General features: G+C 46.5%; 1 long non-coding RNA gene across 1 annotated transcript in view; it reads right to left on the reverse strand.

Annotated features, from left to right (window-relative positions):
- LOC146177624 (uncharacterized) overlaps positions 1 to 13,346 on the reverse strand; it is a 36,984-nt gene extending 23,638 nt beyond the window's left edge. Inside the window, exons 1-2 of the long non-coding RNA XR_014701054.1 lie at positions 13,263 to 13,346; positions 11,296 to 11,385 (exon numbers count right to left, since the gene is read on the reverse strand). This is a non-coding gene — a long non-coding RNA (uncharacterized LOC146177624). The remainder of the gene's footprint in view (positions 1 to 11,295; positions 11,386 to 13,262) is intronic.
- Between the last annotated feature and the right edge of the window lie 152 nt (positions 13,347 to 13,498).

Genomic DNA, 13,498 nt, shown 5'->3' on the forward strand with positions numbered 1-13,498 from the left:
TCTCTATTTCTTTCCTGCCTGCTTGAACAGCACACACGTCCGCTCTCTCATTTCCTTCAATGCCCATGTGGCTTGGAACCCAACAGAATATTATGTTATGTCCTTGGGCTGATATCTTTATTACATCGTGTATTATGTTACCGAGTAATGGCATGACTGCATTTCTGGAGTTTAGAGCTGTGAGCACACTCAGTGAATCTTTATAGATAACACTGTTCTCAGTACCCTCGTACACAATTTTTGCTACAGCTACCAGGACAGCATAACACTCGGCTGCAAATACTGATGCACATTGAGGAAGTCGAATAATTTTTTCGGAGTTCCGATCCACTACAGCGCAGCCCACATAGGAGGCAGTTTTTGATCCGTCTGTGTAAAACTGTGTGCATTTGCTGTATTTCTCTTTTAGTGCGTGATATTCTTGTAATATATGTTCTGTAGGAGTTTCGCTCTTTTTGAACTGTGTAAGAGTGAGGTCACAGACTGTTGGAAAGTTGTACCATGGGGCCAGGGGCCTATTTTCTTGAGCGACATCAGGCAAGGTGTCCAGAATATGGAGCTCATGGCAAATGTCTTCAAATCGCATTATCAATGGTCTTGTTGTCTGAGGCTTATTTGAGAATATTGTTCGGGAGGGGCAAGTTGTGACAATTGGGTAACAGATGTGTTTTTTCCGTGTCCTTATTTTGAGGACATATGCGCATGTAAGTAAAGCTCGTCTATCTTTCAGAGAAGGCTCGTTAGTTTCAACATATAGGCTATGCACAGGAGACGTTCTGCATGCACCACAAGCAAGGCGGAGGCCTAAGTTATGCACTGGGTCTAATTTCTTTAAATATGATTGCCTAGCTGATCCATAAACTATGCTTCCATAGTCCACGGAGGAGCGCACAACAGAGCGATATATATGCAAAAGGCATGCCCTATCAGATCCCCAATGTTTGCGTGAAAGGACTTTTAGGATGTTTAGGGATTTGGAGGCTTTCTTCTTTAGTGCTTGTATGTGAGGGAGAAAAGTGAGTTTTTTGTCAAAAGTAATGCCCAAGAATTTATGGTTATTGTTTATGGGCAATTTGATTTCATTTAGGTGCAAAATAGGATTGGGCTGTATGCCTCGTTTGAGCGAGAACATAACTGCCACTGTCTTCTGCGGAGAAAATTTAAACCCATTTTCACTGGCCCATTTTGTTAGCTTATTTATTGTTAATTGGATCTGTCTCTCACATGTGGACATGTTGCATGATGTGTAGGCTATTTGAAGGTCGTCCACATAGAGTGAATACATTATGGAATTTGGTATTACTTTACTAATCGAATTCATTTTTACCACGAAAAGTGTGGTGCTTAAAATGCACCCTTGGGGCACACCATTCTCCTGCAGGAAGGTTCTTGATAAAGTGGTCCCAAGACGTACTTGAAACGACCGATGTGACAAAAAGTCACTTAAAACCTTTAGCATTCTGCCACATATGCCTAGATCTGCTAGGTCGCGCAATATCCCATACCTCCAAGCCGTATCATATGCTTTCTCAAGGTCAAAGAAAACGGCAAGGCAATGCTGTCGGTGTATAAAAGCCTCTCTGATAGTGTTTTCAAGACGGACGAGATGGTCAGTTGTTTAGCATCCTTTTTTAAAACCGCACTGATGAATGTTTAAAAGTTGATGAGATTCTAAAACAAAAGTTAGTCTGATGTTTAAAACACTTTCAAATGATTTTGCTAAACAGCTGGTGAGAGCAATGGGCCTATAACTACCAGGAGATGTCGGCTCCTTTCCGGGTTTTAAAAAAGGTATGACAACAGCTTTTTTCCACGCCTCTGGCAATTTTCCTAGGACCCATATTTTGTTAAAAAAGTTTAATAGTGCCTCTATGGCAGGTTCGGATAAGTGGGCGAGCATTTTGTAGTGAATTTGGTCAGGACCAGGTGCAGTTTGTTTACCGGCAGCTAGGACATTTTTTATTTCTTGTAGTGTAATTAAGCTATTATAGGGTTCTTTTGTACCACTACTTGTAGGGAGTTTTTGTTTCTCTGCTATGTTTTTGTGTTTTAGGGATGTTTGAGTGTAGTGTGATGAACTGGAAACTTCAGAAAAGTATTCACCTAAAATGTCGGCCTGTTCTTGTATAGTTGTCTGTACTCCGGGGGCTGTTAGAAGGGGAATGGTAAATGGAGAGTAGCTGCCATTTAGCTTTCTAACCTGTTCCCACATTTGTTTTGTTGTTGTTGAGCTATTTATAGAAGTTACATAGTTTTGCCAGGAGGCTTTTTCGGCGTGGCGGCGGATGTAGCGGGCTTTTGCTCTTGCTTTTTTTAAACTTGACGAAATTGTCCTGTGTTGGGTATCTGCGAAAAATTCCCCATGCTTTGTTTTGTTCTTTTTTTGCTTGTTTACATTCTTTTGAATACCAGGTTTTGTGATTTTGTTTCACCACTCCTGAAGACTGAGGAATTGCTATATGTGCTGCAGTAAGGATACAATTTGTGTAAGCATCATTTAGTTCATCTATATTATATTTATCTAGAGTAATTTTTTCTAGGCTGGCCTTCTCTCGGAACAGTGCCCAATCGGCTAAATGCAGCTTCCAGCGTCGCGGCTTGGATGGGATGATTTGTGATGAAGATGTTAAGCTGATTAGTATAGGTAAGTGATCACTTCCGTGTGGATTATCTAAAACGTCCCATTTAAAATCTGTAAAAATTGATGGTGAGCTGAGGGATAAATCAATACAGCTCATTTTGCCTGAACTAGATGAACAGTAGGTTGGTTTTCCGGTGTTAAGAAGACAGATATTATTACATAGTATACAATCCTCGATGATTTCGCCTCTCGTATCTGTTTTTCTACTGCCCCAAAGGATGGAATGTGCATTAAAATCTCCTACTATTAAAAATGGCTCTGGAAGCTGCTTTAAAAGATCTTCTAATTCATAACTACTAAATTTAAGGTGCGGCTCTAAGTATATGCAGCACACAGTTATAGTTTTAAAAGCCTGTAAGGTTACCGCTATAGCTACAAACTTAGTTTTTAGTTTGTGTTCTCGAACTGCTATTCCATTTTTTACTATGATGGCAACGCCACCTGAGAGCCTGAGAGCTTGCTCTCGGTCGCGACGGAAGACTGTATAGTTTTTGAGTATGTTCTTATGTTTGGGACCTAAATTTGTCCCTTGCAAACACAAGGCTAGTGGTGAGTGAGTGGCCAATAAGTGTTTTATGTCATTTATATTAGTTAAAAGTCCTCTGCAGTTCCATTGTAAAAAAGCCATTTTGTATTAAATGAGTAGAGCAAGTTAAGTTTTGTTTTCAGGCCCTCTGATTCGGGGCTTTTCTCGTTTTTGTCTATCCAAGGAGCTGTGCCGTCCGTCTGACGTCGACGGCACAGGACTGCCTTGGCTTGTGTCCATCGCGTCTTCTGACACGCTGGATGCCCGTGCGGACCGCACAGGTGCGTTTGTATTTCCCCTAACCGCATGGTGAGAGGCCTTGAGGCCGGCTGACCTGGGGGTCTGTGCAGCCTGTTTTTCTGGTGGTGGCGCAGCGCTGGCCGCAGCCACCAAGGGCACGGATGGCCCTGCTCCCGGTTCACTGTGTGAAACCTGGGCAGGTGCCAGAGTCTGTTGTGGCTCAGTGCCCTGTTGTGCCACAACAGAATAGGCCGGTTTTTTGGACAGAACACGATTTCATGCTTCCCAGAAAGTTATGTTTTCTTTGACCTTGATAGTAATGATTTCCTTTTCCTGTTTCCATATTGGGCAGGTGCGTGAATAGGCAGGATGACTACCCTCACAGTTGGCACACAAATGTGTCTGAACCTCACATTTTTGGGAATCGTGTTCATGGGAAGCACATTTTGCACATCTCGGCTGGCCGCGGCAGGTCTGGGAGCCGTGACCATAGCGTTGGCACTTGAAACAGCGGCGAGGATTTGGAATATATTTCCTGAGTTGAAGTTTCACATAACCTATTTCGACTGATTCGGGGAGGATACTTTGTGCAAATGTCAGGACAAGGTGCTTGGTCGGAATCTCTTTGTCATCACGCCTCATTTTTATTCTGTAAACATCTGTTACGTTTTGGTCTTTGAGGCCTTCTAGAAGTTCCTCTTCGGTTAGGGATCTGAGGTCATCGTCAGAGATAACTCCGCGGACAGTGTTCAGAGAACGGTGTGGACTGATGGTCACTGGGATTTCTCCAAAAGACTTTAATGTGGACAGTTTATCATGTTGATGATTATAGAAGATTTCCAACAGAAGGTCTCCGTTCGGGAGTTTCTTTACGTTGTAACCCTGACCTATTACTTCTGTCAGTGTCTTGGTCACTATGAAAGGTGAGATTTGTCTAGCCGTTTTCTCAGCGTTGTCACTGTGTACTACATGAAATCGTGGGAACCTGTTTGGGTTTTTCAGGAAGAATTTAGAGGTTTCGTCGGTGCGACCCCTTTTTCGGGATCGATCATGTGAGAGTAAAGAAGCCATAAAAATTATGTTGATGTTCGGCCAGGGTGGCGGCCGCCCACCACCGAGCCCAACAAGGGGAAGGGACGGGAGCTTCCGAGAAAGTCCAGCCCACGCCAGCCTTACACCCTGACTATAACCAAATATGGCGTAACACAGGGTGGTTAGCCACACAAGGTTAACCCTTGCCGCCTGGAAAATGAAAAATCCAAGAAAAGAGGAGGAGACAGGAAAGTTGTAAGCAAGAAGACAGGAAAGCAAAAGATGGAGGGGAGGACAGGAAAAGGCGACTGTCGATTTCCCACGGTCGGGTCAGGCCGGAGGTGCCGTCTATGGGAAGCGTGGGCCAAAGTGGTGTGTTGCCTCCGCCGAGGGGCCTTAAAGGTCCAAACACTCGGCATCGGCTCAACCACCAGGATCCCCTTTTCCCCAGGCACGACGATGCCACGCACGGCTAAGCGTGGGTGCTCGGGGTCCGTGGTGGCGCACAAAACACACAAACACCTGCTTTAACAGGTGCCCCCTGCGGGGAGATAAGGGAGCGCCACCGCGCCACTAAGACAGCAAAGAATATTTCTTTCGAGATGAGAAAGGGAGTGCTGTATCGCTTATTCAAGGATAAGCGCGGAGTAGAGCGGGACCAATTAGTTGTTCCCCAAAAGTACCGCGAAGACTTACTGCGACTTTCCCATGGCAGCTCGTGGTCATGTCACCTTGGAATAAGGAAAACAAAGCAGAGGCTGTTGCAAGAATACTATTGGCCTGGATGTTTTAAGGACACGGAAAATTTTGTACGGTCATGCGACCCATGCCAGCGGGTTGGAAAGGCGCAAGATAAGTGGAAAGCTCCGATGGTGTTAGTACCAATCATTGCCGAGCCGTTTCACCGGTTAGTAATAGATGTAGTTGGGCCACTTCCTGTGACAGAGTCAGGGTACCGTTATATCCTCACTCTGTTATGCCCAGCCACAAAGTTTCCAGAGGCTGTTCCCGCTGCGCGAGGCGACGTCCGAGAGTGTAGTGGATTCGCTGCTGTCAGAGTTCGCACGAGTTGGATTCCCTTCCGAGGTCCAAAGTGATCAGAGTAGCGTTTTCACAAGTGTCCTCACCACCTCATTTCTCGAGCGATGCAGCATTAAGGTAGTGCACAGCTCGATCCACCATCCGCAGAGCAACAGCGTAGAAAGATGGCACTCTGTTCTCAAACGCGTCCTGAGGGGACTGTGCTATGAAAACAAGCGCGAATGGGATACCTGCCTGGCAAGGGCGACCGTGGACTACTTGGGTCACATTGTAAGTCAAGGTTTCAGGAAACCCAGCGAGATTAAGATTTCTGCGGTAGCGGCCGAGCACGAAGACGGAAATTCGGGCATTCCTGGGGCTGACGGGATACTACAATCACTACATCCCTAACTATTCAGCTTTGGCTAGCCCTCTGACCGACGCTCTCCACAAGACAGAACCGACAAATGTAGTCTGGAACGAACAAAAGGAAGCCTCCTTCGTAAACCTGAAGGCTGTGCTGATTAGCCGTCCGGTATTGCGAGCTCCAGACTATGACCGAGAATTCACAGTCCAGTGAGATGCAAGTGATCGAGGGCTAGGTGCTGTTCTCTGCCAGAGAGATGACGGTAATGAGCACCCCGTGCTCTACCTGAGCAGAAAACTGAGTTCTAGAGAGAGGGCTTATTGCGCGTCAGAGAAAGAGTGCGCTTGCATTGTATGGGCCATTCAAAAATTGCAGTGCTATCTTGGAGGGGCCAAATTCACCATAGAGACGGACCATTGTCCCCTGGCTAGGCTGCAAACTGCGACATCGAAGAACAGTCGCCTTCTGAGGTGGAGCTTGATTTTACAGCAGTACAATTTTGAACTAAGATACAAAAAGGGGAAGTTAAATGGGAATGCGGACGCACTTGGCCGCTGTTTCTAAGCGGTCCGAGGTGTTCCTCACCATGTATCCAAATTGATAATCAGGTTTTGTTTTCGTTTTTTTCTCGTGTGCTTGTATATGTGTGACTATGTAAAGCACCACGTTTGGATTTCTAGGCATACGTGGGTCCTGAACGTCTTGAGCGTGGGCTTTTCTCGGACAACGATGGCAGTTTTCTTTTCACCTGGTCTCTTCAGACGGGAGCCGAGTGCTTGCTTAGACATGTGGTTGAGTTTCAGAGACAGCTCAAGCAATTTGGTCTACGACAATCAAGACAACGCAACAAGCAACAGCGAGCTTCAAGCGTTCATGTGCAGTCGTCTCTTCATGCAGCAGCTGCGACTGCTGCCCTCCGTGACTCTTCTGGCGGGGGAGGAGGCTGTTATGACCGTGCATGGTCCGCACTTGCGCGCTCTATTGTTCGCCTGTGGGCATGGATATGTGCTGTGGATATGTGCTGTTGGTGCAAGGGCGCTAAGTGAGCCTGTTTCCATGAATCCTTTTGTGTGAGCTTGTTTTGCTTTGTTGAGACCCTGCAAATGCCAAATTGGCCCTTTCAAGGGAACGTCTAGAAAAATACAAAGAAATGTCGCCCTGTGGGAAATAGCCGGAAGTGCTTTCGTTCAATTGTTCACCCTTCCCGTCGAGAAGCGCTATGGTCAAGTGAGGAATGCCTATTGTCCAAAGGAGACGACGTCCGCTGACGTACAGGACAAGAAAGGAGCATGACGCATATGGCCATTAGAGGAATTCCCGGGAATGCAGGAAAGATTTGCAATTGCCGGAACCTGGGAGCAGTATGTGGAGCGCACGTGCACTTAGGTTTCTGAGAAGGAAATCTACTTGCCGGCACCACGATATCGGATCTTTGCAGAATAATAGAAATGTACCTCCTCGCCGTTCCCAAGCTCTAACCGTCAACAAGTGACCACGCCCAACGAAACAATACCGGACCAGTCAGTGCATCAGACCATCAGTGCAGTGATGTGATCGATTGGTTGCCTATATCTGAGGGGTGTGCCCTGGAACTGATTGGTCAGCATCTTCAGAGAGGGGCTGGACATAGGGGGTTTTAAGGACGTTGCAGAGCACGAAATGAGGCTCTGAGCCCTGGGTAAACGGCTCATCCAGACGCTTCTCGCTATGAACTCTTAACGCTTGCCATTTTGCTGATATACCCTTTTTTCATGTAAATAAGTTTTCTCAAAGTGCCATTAAACCTGTTTGTATATATTTTACCAACTTCAAAGATTCAATCCTTATTCAACCCGGAGTCTCTGCATGCTACCAAGTGAAGGCCGGGTCGACTTAGCCCTAGCGTCACGACAGTACGCTGCTGTTCTTGTCTGCCGGCCTTTGTCCGCGCAGACCAGTGTGTACTCGAGTTCGTCCGCTCCGGGTCGTACTTGAGAGCGCAGCTCGAGCCTGTCCATCGTGATCCAACGATCCGCGACAGGCGTACCTTGCGGTGGTTGCCCACTCTCTCTCAAAGGAACTCTTTGGTCACTGCGAGAGAGAGAGATCACAGCACGCCCTTGCGTGCTTGCGGCGCGCACTCCGTGTCACTTCGTGCGCGCAGGTGAGACTTGCTCCTCGCGCGCTCCCGGGACACGGTGACTGAGTATGTGTGTGTATGTGCCACGGTGGAAGAATAGACTAGGTGCCTGAACAGCACCGCCTCTCCACAGGGCGATGTTGACGACCACCGGGTCGTGTTTTCAGGAAGTGCCGTGAGATGGCGCTGGCAGGTTAGATCACGATCGACAGGCTCGAGCTGTGCTTTCAGGTACAACCCGAAGCGGACAAACTCGAGTACACACTGGTCAGCAGGCAGCACAAGCGCGCGGGCGTGGGCGGCTGCAGTTGGTGGAGAAGCAGTGATCGCTGCACTTTTGCGCCACGTGTGTGTGTTTTTTTTGTCCATTACGTTTTTTGTCATGCTGTTTGTTGAGGACAGAAAGCAGCCTGGGCACTTGCGTGTTTGCCACAAGCTCACATATGCTCATCTAAATCCATCAAATACTGAGAAAATGCGAGTAAAGCTCTCTACCCAGCTGTTCAGTAGAAGTGTGGCTTGCGGGTTGGAGTTTTACTCGCACAGAAAGACAATTGGACTAGAGAATGTTAAATAAACTGTGGAATTCACTTTGAAATTTAATGATCTGTTCGATGCTCTTAACCGGAATCATCCTAAAGAAGGAATCACTGCAGGAAGCAAGGACTTAAGAGTTCTTGCCTCTTTCTTGTACTGGTTGAACAAGTGGGAGGGAGAAGTGGTGGCTGGGAGGATATCTCGTGCACATTTTTTGACCGAACAGACTGCAACAGGGCTGCGTGTCACAGTTCTTTCAGCTTTAGAGCTAACAAGGTATTTGCTGAAACACTGTGGCTTTAAGTATGTTTTGACTGGCAAATTTAACCAAGATATACTGGAGCGTTTTTTTGGGACCATCCGCCAAGCAGGAGGTCAGAATGACCATCCCTCCTTGCCCAGTTTTCTTCAGTTGTACAATATGCTTTCAGTGTACACTCAGATTAAACCGCCAAAGTTTGGAAATTGCCAGGTGGAGCAAGCTCGAGAAGCACATGTGCTCACATTGGCTGATCTCAAGTTTGCATTTCAGGCAGACGAAAATCAAGAGACTCGTCTTCAGCAGTTGAAATGCAAAATGGATGGTTTGGTTGCCGCTGAGGTTGAGTGTGATGAGGCTTTTGACGAGATCTACTCAGAGCCAGAGGCAGTTGACTGCATTGTCTATTACTTGGCTGGTTTTATGTGCAGAAAAATTCTCAAGTATTCAACTTGCTCAGTGTGCCGACAGAGCCTCATAGAAGAGAGTGAGATACATGCTCAGCCTGAAAGCATACTCTTGAATTCTAAAACGAGAGGTGGCCTCCTACATCCAAAGTGTAGAATTTTTTCTTTACTGCAGGTGGCTGAAAGAGAGTTTCAGCAACAAGCCACACTCAGGAATGCATATGAGCTGACAGTAGAGGCTATGCTGGAAAATCATACCTTCTCGTTCCCATGCAGGGACCACAAAGAAGACATTATGGCAAATTTGTTGCACTACTATATTGCTATGAGGATGACACAGGTCTGCAAACAAAGAAAGATGGAATACAAGACAAACATGTAGCATCTCAGGAAGCTTTCTAAGCTTAACCTAGGATGAATATCTTTGAGAGCTTGCAGAACCGTTTCCTCATGTGCTACCATGCATGTGAATAAACGTCCCTTTTCTGTATCCCTGGCAATGTTGCGTTAAATTTCAAAGGCACGGCCTGCAAATTCTACTTGGTGTGCGTTCGCAGTGAACACGCAGCATCGGCGACGCAAGTATTCGAAAAATGCGGCTACCTGGAGCTCGCGCAAGGTCGTAATTTTTGCGTTAATATGGAGCTGCAAATCAAGGCACCTACAGGCCTCTGACGAATAATGCGAGAGAGAAAAACGTGTGCGCCTTCTTTTATTTAGCAGGAGCCCGTTAGTGTGACATGCGCGGCTAGAGACAGCCTCGACATCCAAATCGCGTGCAGTTAGAAACTGCTTCCCAAGCATTTTACATTGCGCAATAGGCGGATTGTTTTGCATTCGTAACGAAGCTGAGCAATAGTAAACACGCAGTCTCTACAGTGGATCACTACTTTCGAAGCACATTTAGGCCTGGATAGGGCTACTAAGCTTAGATATTTAAAAAGATATACCTTAATTTGCTTCCCAAAAGCTCGCCAGAACCTTAGACTGGTACACAGGCATATATGGAATTATTTACAAGCGATTCTTTAACGCGAGAGCAAGTTTGAGGTGCCCCGCGCGCCGCGCCAGAGGCTGTGGTTGACCCCCCAATGACCCGCGCCATCTACCGAGAGAGACGTAAACCACGACCAAGAAAATCGCCGGCGCGGCAGCCTCGTTCGGACACCTAGTCTATTCTTCCACCGTGGTATGTGCGTTTGTATATGTGTATGTGTGTGCATGTGTGTGTGTGCCACTGGAGGATGACGTTTCAATAAATGTCTCCTTTGTGAACTTGGAGGCTTGTGTCCTTGCAGCGAATTGCTCTCCCCTCCCGGTGGAGGTTGAGTGTGCGCTGCAGTGTTTCAGTGTGCGCGTGGTGACGGCTGATCAGGGCTTCGGCTCGCGCGACGCTCGAACCCGCGGTGGTTGGTGGCCTATGCCCACTTAGAAACCACAGGGCAAGGGAACAAAGACCAAAGTGAAGGCATTTGCCCACTTCTGATAACTACCATATTCCTTCTGCATAAATGCTTGGCTAACTAACTTATCAAGTCTACATGAAGCCTGCAAGTCAGAAGAAACAACAATTGCAAGAAGGAATTCCCTATCGGCGCAATAACCTCTCCAAGCAGTGCTATCTGTTTCAATCCAGAATAAGCACTTCCTTGCCTAAATAAATGTACAGGCTGAAAGGAAGCTAATACATCAGTTTTCTCATTTAAAACACCAGTGGCTGACACTTTGATGTATAAATTTTTGCACAAAGTGTCACAAACAATAGTGGGGAATGAGAATGCTGAAATGCCAGAAGTTGTTAACACTCCCGAGATTGTTTTGTGCACACACGACACTAAATATTTTTATTGCTGGCATATTCAGGCTACATGCAAATGGTGCAAGCCGAGGCGCACGATGAACTTTGTCAAATATTACCTAATGCATTTGCCAGGCTACATAAAAAGGGGGCGCAGTACATGAAACAGAGAAGCCTAGGGCACACTGTCGGAAAAACTGCGTTCACACAAACACAGCTGTGTGTGTAGCATCTAAAAACTTGAGGGGGGAGGGGGGGGGGGGGACCCACTTTTCGAAGCTTACTTGGTGAACAAGGGAAGGCCCCATACCTTGTTTGAAGGCATCTGCAGAGACACCGCCTCACTTACCTTAAAGCAGCCTGCCCTGTCCAGGGTGGGTGACGGCGCAGTTCTCTTTCCCATCCCCATGGATGTGCGACGTCACAGGCTCGGTACCACCTGCGTCAAGGCGTACTGTGAACGTTGCTTCATAGACTCAAAATGTGTGTGAAGCAGTGCAGCTAGACACCAATTTCAATCATCTGTGCTTCTCTGATGCCCTTTGCTTTATTTAAAATCTGACAATATCCTCAAGAAACAGGGACAAAGATAATGTTGTAGTAGTCAAACCATGCATCATTTAATGACAGCATCAAAAAAGAGCGAACATGGCTGTAGTGTGCCGCAAGGGTGGAAACAAGGAACATTGTGTTAACCTTGCCTCAATCTTGCATCACACTACAAATTGTGTCAAACCAACTACCCTGCATGTTTATCTCGGTGAACAGCATAAGCAAGCTGCAAGGGTGGGTTAGAATCAGCGCAACCTTGGACAAATGATCAAGCAGGCTTTGGTAATGGCTACACAACAATGGACCGTGTTCACATCCTCAATCAGGTGATCGACAAATGCAGGAAATATAACCAGCCCCGATAAAGAGCCTTCATGGATTGAGAGCAAGCATATGACACATAAACCACTGGTAGTCGAGCAGGCATTAAGAAAGCATGCTGTAGAGAGGCATACGTAAAAGCACATGAAAAAATTTATAATAACTGCACAGCCATCACAGACTTATGGTTACAGGAGGTGCTGACAGATGTAGATTGGGAAGAGAGTTCATGCAGAATACATCACCCATCTACAACTCACTCATGTCACTGCCTTGAATTCGGGAGACTAAATGCATGACCAAGAACTCACGACAGGCAAAGCAGAATGGCTGGCCTAATAAATTAAGCAGAAAAGTAAACTAATGTTGGTGAGTCTCAAAGGGAGTGCTAGTTTATGATACGCAGTGAAACACTTGACACAAGGAAATACATATATACTTCAGACATGCAGTGACCAAGCAAGTAATGCTCACGAGAAAAGTTTATGTAAAACTGTACATCACCTCTCACCTTCAGTGGGTAAGCAGCACGGAGACTAACGAAAAGGGTTAAATTGAGGACAATGCAAAAAGGCAAAAGAAAAATGCCAATGTAACGTTAATACACTGGTAGCGCAGAGTTAAAAGGGGCTAATTACATTCTGACCGAAATCAAGAAGGAAGAAATGGGCACAGACAGGGCATGTAAGCGCAATGCTGGCAAGATAACCGATGGTTGCTAACTGTAACAGACTAGATTCCGAGATAAGACAAGCGAGGTGGGCCGATGAAACTTTATGGGGATACAGTGCTCACAACTGGCACAGTAGTTGAAAACTAGGGCTAGTTGGAAGGATATAGGAGAGGTCTTTGGGTGAAGTCTCAGCGAGTCCGAAGGAAGCTTCAAGCCTAAATCAACGCGACGTAATATGATACTGCGAGTCTGCTCCACGCCGCCAGAACAAAGGACTGTAAATGATCCCCGACGATGTCGGCCGGAAAAACACGCCGCAAAGACGCCTAGCAGTATGCTACAGCAGAACACCGGCAAAGGTTCACTCTGCGCGGCGCATATGACTCGCTGAAATGGGTCCGAACCGGCGAGCAGACGAGCATGTTCAAAGGCGGTCGGACGCCGGCCACGCTCAGGTCCAGCAAACGCAACTTCAAGAGGTTCGCCTATTTTTGGTAGAGTAGGTGACTTGTAGCAACGATTATTCAAGAGGAAACAAAGAGGCGCACTGGCTTTGGACTGCACATTTCGGGGAGCTCTGTTGAAATTGTGGTGGATGGGATGGGTCGCTTGGAAGTCGCGACATGAGACTTCAGAAAACAAAAAGGATCGTAGAAAGAAGACACTGTTACATATGCAGCCCCATGCACCCTGATCCTGTTTAGCAAAAACTGCGGTAACATTAGCTTATGACACGATGCGCAAACAGTGTAGAAGTTTACCAAACAAACCTGCGTGACTTGCACGGCAAAGCCGCGCGGAGTTCTATTTCTGCCATGCGCAGATCGCAGATCGCCATGCCGTAACGAGAGAGATGAAGGCAGTGAATGTGAGGAGATTCACCAGAAAACTTTTTCTGCTTTTTCTTCTAAGCTCATTTTTGCAAAAAAAAAAAAAGATGATTTTTTTACCGCCTTTAAAAACGTTAGTCGAGTTCTTTTTTTAGTATTATTGAGAAAAATATTAG

This window comes from Amblyomma maculatum, chromosome 10, assembly GCF_055883805.1.
Source record: "Amblyomma maculatum isolate TAMU_Amacu chromosome 10, ASM5588380v1, whole genome shotgun sequence".
Classification (NCBI taxonomy): Eukaryota; Metazoa; Arthropoda; class Arachnida; order Ixodida; family Ixodidae; genus Amblyomma; species Amblyomma maculatum.